Here is a 6,407-nt window from a genome sequence, read left to right on the forward strand (position 1 = left end):
AGGCTCAGGATAACAACAACAACAAAAAGTCTGGTTTCTTTTATGTTGCTTCCTGGGCCCTGAGATCAACATCTGTTGTATGTTGTTTTCCTGGTTTCTCTGTGTGCTTTGCTCAGTGTTACTAAGAAGTACAGTATGTCATCTGAGAGCGGCCTGTGTTTCATAACTAATGTGTTTTAACTAACCAAAATAGGAATTTGTCATTAAGCCTAATCACCACGTTTTTGACCCTATTTTCCCATCCTTATTCTCTCAATTACATAGCTTTATTTAAGCTTTTTAGTACACAGAGTTTAATCTCTTATAGATTTTCATAGGCACATATTAATTTTACAAAATAATGATTCCTGTTGTTACATTTTCTTTTTTAATTATTTTTATTTTATGTATGTGGGTATACCGCTTGCATGCATGTAGGTGCATCTGTGTGGTGCCGTGAAGTGGTCAGAAGAAGGCCTCGGATCCCCTAAAACTAGAGTCATGGATGGTTGTTAGCTGCCATGTTGGTCTGGGAATCAAACCCAGGGTCTGTGCAAGAACAGCCAGTGCTCTTAACCACTGAGCCATCTCTGCAGCCCCACCCTTGTGGTATTTTCACATGGGGACATAATTTAATAATCACTCATAGGTATTCCTCTCTTTTCCGGAGAACATGACCTTGCAGACATCTCCAGCCACGCGCTCTGGTGTTTGACTTGTACTCTACTCTTCTTGCTCATCCTCATATAAAACATTTATAGAAACTGGAGGGCGCCCCGGCACGTGGAACCACGACGCCTTTCCAAAATTGACTTTGACTTTTACCTGGTAGTGCGCCATTTGCTCTTGAGACTATTTTGGCTTTGTCGTTTGTTTTTACAGTTTACTGTTGTTACAGTTCTACTTTGTTAGCGTTCAGTGCAATGTACAAACACACATGGAGTCATGGAGAAAATCAAATTTGGCATCAAGGTTGATATGAACTGATGCGTCCTGTTCCCTGTGGATTTTAGATGGATTCAGTGCACATGTATCCTAGAATGAAGTATAAACTCACTGTCATAGGAAAGGCTGAGTGACTGTGATTTGTTGCCAGCCCTTGTGTCTCCTCCACGGCCTACGAAGCAGAAGCTCTCTTTTATCTTCAGCGTGGCACTTGCAGTGATCACCGTTTCCTACATTACATTTTTCTGTAAAATTACATTTATCTCCCATTTATTTAACTGTTTTAATTTTTTTGGAAAAAAATAGTTTTCAGTCTCTTATGAAATGCTAGTATACCCAATTGTTTTAGAATAGCCCATTTTTCCAGTGTATCTATTCCTTTACTTTTTTAGATTTAATATAGCGTTATTAAAATTTTAATCTTTTGTATTATTATACATTAACAATTTGTTAATAAATGAAGTTATCCTCATAGGCAGGTTCATGAGGCACACCAGCCAATTGTTCTTTTATTTTTCACTTGGCACTTACTTAACTTTTACTGCGCCTTCCATTCTATGTGAGCTGTTTCTGCTCTTGAGACACTTTCTTTCTGTCCCTTCTCTCCTAGGCATCCTCAGAGCTCCATTTTCCTAATGCACTTAGTTGGGATGGCATCTTGAAGTCCTTGGCAACCAAGCAGTCATGAAAAATTGTTCTTTTGAAATTGTGGTGAAGTGATGGCTTAAATTTATTGAATTCAAAAGTTTTAAAAATCAGTTGGGCTTGGTGGTACACGCCTTTAATCCCAGCACTTGGGAGGCAGAGGCAGATAGATCTATGTGAGTTCAAGGCCAGCCTGGTCTACATAGGGAGTTCCAGGCAGCTGGGGCTACAGGGAGACCCTGTCTCAAAAAGACCAAAAAGAAAAGTTTTAAAAATTAGTGATTCTCTCTCTCTCTCTCTCTCTCTCTCTCTCTCTCTCTCTCTCTCTCTCTGTATGTGTGTGTGTGTTTGTGCACATTTGCTGAAACTTGACCGTAGGGCCTTGAGCATGCTGGAAAAGCATTCTACCACTGAGCTTAGCCCGATCTTAGAAATGCCTTTAAAAGACTGAAAAAATTGTAGCTAGAGAGATGGCTTAGTGGTTAAGAGCACCGGCTGCTCTTCCAGAGTACCTGGGTTTGTTTTCTTGCAACTACATGACAGCTAACAACAGTCTGTAATTCCAGATCCAGGGGATCTGACACCCTCTTCCAGCCTCTGTGTGCATTTCACACATGGGTGCACTTACAGACATATAGGCAAAACACTCATACCCATAAAATAAATAAATAAAATTTAGAAAGACTAACAAAGTTAAATAATGGGCTGGAGAGATGACTCAGTGGTTAAGAGCACTGGTGGCTCTTGTAAGGACCTGGGTTCAGCTCCTGGCACCCACATGATGGCTAATAGGTGTCTGTAACTCTAGTTTCAGGGAATGACATCTTCTGGCCTCCACAGGCACTGCATTCTTGGGTGCACTTATATACATGCAGGCAACACACCCATACATATGAAATAAAACTAAAATTTAAAAAAAAATTTTCTAAAGTTTAAAAGAGGTTAAATAATGTGAAATAAGTAATCAGGGAAAATTCAGGTACTCAAACAATGGCATATTGATATATAATATAATACTAAAATAATACTAAAATTTTCAAATAGATTGTCTTTTATCTCTGAAGGAAAGGAAAATATTTCCCCTATATCTTTCTTGGTTCTTACCTGTGACCCTCATAACAAAAGACAGATTAGGAGAGGAACAGGCAGAAGTTTATTGACTTGTGTGTATTTTACAAACCTAAGGAATGTAATGGGCGTAGCCCTTGAATTTGTATTGCATCTCACAAAAAAAACAGTGAACTTAGAAAAGTGACTCTTTTATAATGGAGAAAGGCCTTCAGTCTCTAGGGATGCACCTTCTGTGGGAAGGCAGAAAGGGGAGACTGATGTTAGAACAAGCAAGTTAGTGAAGCTTGTGAGGGGGATTCTCAGGTGCCACTTCCAGGCTAGTAAGGACCCACAGTTGTCTTACATGATTATTGTCTTGTCCTTTTTCATTCAGAGTGGAGGACACCTTTCATCTTTATAAATTGGATCCCTGTTTCAGGAAAGCTTGCAGAGTGCCAAGCTTTCACCAAATCTTTCTTCCAGCGGCCTGCTCAAACGATCCTTACCACAGGTGGAACATTTTGGAGTCTAATTTTCCCATGTATTTTCTGCATGTTGAGAGGTTCATAGGCAGCATGTTATTTTGCTGGCAAGTCAGTGTGTGCTGATGGGTTCTGAGAAGCTTTCATTGTGGCCTTTCCAAGTGTTTCTGAATGGAATGTCATGTGTGTCCTGAGATTTGCATCAAGTGTAAAGAGAAACAGGAAGTCAAAGGAACTATGGAAGGACAGCACAGAGGTTGTGCAGAGTTTCAGTATGAAATAACTGGGCTTTGAGCAGCAACTTTCTGATGTTTCCTCAGTCAGATGCTTTACTTCCCAAGTCTTAGTTTTCCCTTTTCCTAAACAGGTCTGTAGGGCTTTAATGGAGGAGTGCCTCTTCAGTACTTTGGTGTGTGTTTTTGGTTTTTATTCTTGTGATTACTGATGACTTGCTGACCCTTTCCTCTGCTCCCATTGAGCTTCCTTCCTGTAGGGGAAACTCAGTACTTGATACAAGTAATGTCATAGAAGGGATTACTGTACAGCAAACAGTATAGTGGGTTACTGTGTAATAAAACAGCAACTGTTTGTTGCTTTCTTCAAGTTTCCAATACCTGGGAGACTGGAGCTGTAATTCCTGCCTGGTCCTGCCTGATGCCTTCTCTTTATCAGTGCTCACAGGCTGTAAGTGTCAGGAGCTTTAGCTGACAACTTTCTGGATGAGCACTTAACTTTCAGATGCTAACAGGATGCATTCTTGGGCTTTTATACTCCTGAGCAGAATTAACTGTCTTCAGACTTATTCACAGTTTTACACACAAGGGATATTTAGCTTGTTTTAGGGCTTTATCATTTCAGAATTCCTAGTGTTGAAGAACATGAGTTGATTGGCAGAAGTTAAGAATTGCTTTTTTTAATTCTAGGGTATTGAATCTAAAGAAGACATTCACAGCCTTTAAGCTTTGTGGAACACCTTTGCATTGCTGTGAGCCATAAGACCAATAATAGCATATCAAAACGGGGATTTAAAACAAAGTCAATGATTTGAGTCTTCCACCTGAAACCAGGGTGAGGTGCAGCTGACCTGCATTCTTCTATGTGCTTAACACTTCTTCACTGGCATTCTCCAGTGCTATGCCCCCTTTCTCAATCACAGTATCAGCACTTGTGTTTGTGTGTTTGATCCTTGGCAGGTGCTTCCTCTGCCAGGAATGCCCCCACCTCCTCCTAACGCTCCCCTCTCAACACTCCCTCTTGGCACCATTCCTCTGTGGAGGCTTATGGCTTCCCTCTGGTGGCCGCACTGCACTCCACATGTTGGGTTTGTCCTGTTGTCTTTCTTCACACTGTCTATTCTAGAACTAATTTGTCTCATTAGATCCAAAATATCAGTGGCCACCTGAATATTAGCAGCCGAATTCTGACAGGACATCACTAGGAAATCATGGTTTTTACTAGTTTCTGACTTAAGGAGAACAGAATTATTCTTTGCTAATATCTTGCATGTTTTAGCTTGGCACCTTTATCTCACAAGCTTTGAATGATTTTACAAAGCTTACTGCAACTCATAAATATTAATGACTTTGTTCTAGTATCATAGCATGCATAACTTAATACTAGTATAGTTGCATTTCTGGTAAGATACACCATTAGTTTATGTGCCACTAAGAAATAACACTGGCTAAGGTGTCAGTGCTAAGATACCATCATCTCTCAAGTCTGTTCTGAATATATAGAATGAATTTTAGAAATGACAAAATGTGCAAAAAATGTCCATTTTGAAATTAGTAAAATACAGTGATATCATGTCTTCTAAAACTCCCTCAAGGAACGAAATGAAGAGTTGCCTTGAATTTGTTTTCCTTTTCCTCGTTTGCCTTCTGGCAGTGACATCCTCAGACATCATGTAGCAGAGAGGGAGACTCCACAATGGTCTTCAGAACTCAACAGATTCCATGGTCTGCTCTTGTAATGCTAAAGATAATCTACAAATAAACAAAACCAGAGAATTGTATGTTGAGCTTTGTTAACCATATTATAAGCATTATGAGTGTGTCACATTTTTGAAGAGCTATGGTATCTTTGTATGGGCCTTCGCTTGTGCTGGGATCATTTCCAGGTGTGTGTGGGTGGTGGGATAGTGGTGAGATAGAGTAAAGATGGCAGCCTTCCAGGTACTGGTGGCAGTCAGTGCTTTGGATTATTAACCTTCCCTGAAAGTCTTAGAGTGCTTCACCCTTCCCTTGAGATTCAGTGCATCTTTATAAAAATGTCTTGGACAGAAACAGAATTTGGTCTGTAGCTGACTTAGAACTGGACTTGGCCATTTGAGGGAGGATGCCTGCTTGTCATGAATCTTTCTTATTTATCTCCTTCTCTGTCTGTCCTAAGGTGGAGTCATTTCAGACAACTTTGTAAAGCAGTTGTCTTAAAGCTTAACTGGAAAGTAGTTGAGAACACCCTGAGGTGATAGTTTTCTTTGTGTGCTTGTGCACATTTTCAGTTTTATAGGTCAGTGTTTTAGGGGTACAGTTAAAAACGTCATGTGTGACTTTTTTTTTCTTTTTGGTCTTTTTGAGACGGGGTCTCCCTGTAGCCCCAGCTGTCCTGGAATTCACTATGTAGACCAGGGTGGGCTTGAACTCACAGAGATCCACCCGCCTCTCCCTCCGTAGTGCTGGGATTAAAGGCGTGTGCCACCATACCCTGCTATGGTGACTTTTAATGTATATTTTTATTCAGTTTTTGTGCATTGCATATGGTAAATCTTAACCAAAGTTAGACACCTGTCCCCCATCCATGCCAAAGAACTTGAAACTAAGACCCTATTGTGAAAGACAGGACATACTTTGGACACAGGACTTGGAGCAGTGGAGCTGGAGCTGACCTGGAAGCCTGCCCCTGAAGACTAGTTCTCTAGTTCTGGAGGCCAGCCGGGGCTAAATAGACTCTGTCTCAGTAACACTGTCACCACCACCCAAACCAAAACTCAAACAAATATTCATCCTTCAATACCTTTGTCCACTCAAACTGTAGATTTCAGTCTGTAACTTCAGCATATCCAGTTTAACTTCTTGACCTGTTAGCACTTGATTTTATTTTGATGATAAATATTGTGATGACCTTTGGATTGAAGTCATCTTAAGGAATATTTAAAAATTAACATAATTATAATATTTAGGAAACATTCTTCATTCAGTAAATATTTGTTCTCTGCTGTTACATGTAAAGCCACGAAGCTTTGAAGCCTACATATCCTCTAAACTCACCGTACCTAACCAACCCCAAGTAAAAGGTGAAAGGACA

This window comes from Nannospalax galili, unplaced genomic scaffold, assembly GCF_000622305.1.
Source record: "Nannospalax galili isolate Female #2095 unplaced genomic scaffold, S.galili_v1.0 scaffold1523, whole genome shotgun sequence".
NCBI classification, from domain to species: domain Eukaryota; kingdom Metazoa; phylum Chordata; class Mammalia; order Rodentia; family Spalacidae; genus Nannospalax; species Nannospalax galili.